The sequence below is a fragment of the Nannospalax galili genome, unplaced genomic scaffold (assembly GCF_000622305.1).
Source record: "Nannospalax galili isolate Female #2095 unplaced genomic scaffold, S.galili_v1.0 scaffold459, whole genome shotgun sequence".
Lineage (NCBI taxonomy): Eukaryota > Metazoa > Chordata > Mammalia > Rodentia > Spalacidae > Nannospalax > Nannospalax galili.
The window spans coordinates 2,499,506-2,501,458 of record NW_008344211.1 but is presented as its reverse complement, the minus strand read 5'-3'; the positions used below and the strand labels follow the sequence as shown (position 1 = coordinate 2,501,458).

General features: G+C 53.6%; 1 long non-coding RNA gene across 1 annotated transcript; it reads right to left on the bottom strand.

The window, feature by feature from the left end:
• Positions 1-179: 179 nt before the first annotated feature.
• LOC115071614 lies at positions 180-1,544 on the bottom strand. The gene is made up of 3 exons (XR_003850724.1): positions 1,455-1,544; positions 1,128-1,268; positions 180-485 (listed from the first exon to the last, which is right to left on the bottom strand). It is a non-coding gene; the product is annotated as an uncharacterized LOC115071614 (long non-coding RNA).
• Between the last annotated feature and the right edge of the window lie 409 nt (positions 1,545-1,953).

Here is a 1,953-nt window from a genome sequence, read left to right as displayed (position 1 = left end):
CTCCCTCCCTCCCTTCCTCTTTCTGGCCTGGTATTATCTAAACCAGAGTTCTGGGTCATAGTTAAACTCTCATCTGTGTTTCTACCCTGTGGTGGAGACAGACTCAACAACCCTGCAGGCACATACACACACACACACACACACACACACACACACACACACACAACTATCAAGCCACACACAAATTTATTAGTGGGTTCAGTTTGCCATCCCAACAGGTCATCTGAACACAGTGCTGTGACCTGACTCTTCCCCCCCCAAATTCATGTGTGGAAGCTGCTTGGCACATGACAGGAGGAAGAGATGGGGCTGGTGGAGGAGACTAAGTCTGGAAGGAAGTGATCTCATGGTGGGATTACGGCTTGAGAGGGAGTTGGGTCCATTTCTTCTGTTCCAGAGCATGCAGCAGTTAAGGCTTGGTTTTAGAAGCGAAGGCCAGGCCCCTGCCAGATGTAGAGCCAACTAGGATTTCCCAGAATCCAGAACTGTGAGGGAAATGGGAAACAAAATCTCTGTTGTTTATAGATTACCCAGCCTGTGGTGTTTTGTTATAGCAACATGGAAGACATATGAACACAGGCTGCCCGCCTTAGGATTCCAGAACAGTTTATCTCTTAAGGTAGTCACAGCAAACCTCAAAGACAGAAGACTAGGGTCTTATTTTATTTTTACCTTAATTTTTATAAGTGTGAGGTTTTTTGCTTGCACGGAGGTGCACCTGTATCACGCAATGCCTAAGGAGGCCAGAAGAGGACGTTAGACCTCCTGGAACAGGAGCTGTGAATGGTTGTTAGCCAAGGTGTAGGTGCTGAGAAGCAAACCCAGGTCCTCTTCACCACTGAGCCCTCTCTGTAGCTCCAAGACTAGAGTCTCAAAGGAAGCACCCCTGGTGATGGAAGTGCCCCACCCCCCAAATCACCAAGGCTGAGGTGAAGGGGAGCTGCCGCTTTCTGCACGTTTTCTAAACGTGCCTCCTGCTGGCCTGGTCCGTGCGATCGGAAACACTGAGGCCGTTTTGCTTGGAGCATGGGCCAGCCAAGCCGGGCAGGGCAAACAGAAGCTTGCAAAGAGTCATTTGGGTAAAACAGGAGGGTAAGCCAGGAGGGAGGCTCATCCGTGTCGAGCACCTGAGTTTGATCCCCAGTAGCCACATCTGCAGCCCAGCGTGGTGGCACACGTCTGTAAATCCCAGCCCTGGAGGAGCAGAGACACAAGCACCCCGGCCATCTCATCTAGCGGAGTCCGCGAGGTCCAGGTTCGGTGAGAGCCTGTTTCACAAAATAAGGCGGACAGTAGAGAAGGACACTGGGTGTTAACCTCTGGCCTCCACACGGGAATTAGCAGGGATCAGTACAGGGGTACAGGGGAGGGAGCTGGGTCCCATGGCAACCCCATCTAAGCCTCCTGAAGAGCCCCTGCGCTTCCCAGCCTCTTCCTGGCTTGAACAGCCTCACCGTCATGAAGCAGGGGGCTCCGTCTCTCCTGGGCCCCCTCTGCTGGGCCCCCCGGAGCAGGTGTTTGCCGGGCAAGGTCTCAATGCTTATATAACCCTGGTTCCATTTGGGAGGATGAAAAATCTCCCCGTGGTTCACTGTAAACAGGCTTACGTTCACCCAAACACACAGACCAAAGGTTACCGGGTCATCCATGTGCCTCTCCTGCCCCTTCACCTCTCCACCCCCACTGCGGCTGCAAACATCCTGGTACCCAGCCTCTCCACCTGGCCATCTGGGGCCTGACAATGGGGTCTCAGGGCCCCTCGGCAGCCCTGTCAGGCTCTGGGCTGGCAACCATTCCCGGGTCTCCAAAAAGAGGCAAGGGAGAGGGGTTACAGGAAGCTTCTGGAGAGGCCGCGTGAGCAGCGCGTGAACAGCTTTGTTCACAGAAAGGTCATCTTTTACGATGACAGAGATGGAGCTAGGAACTCAGAAGGAGGGACTGGCAAAGTTGATG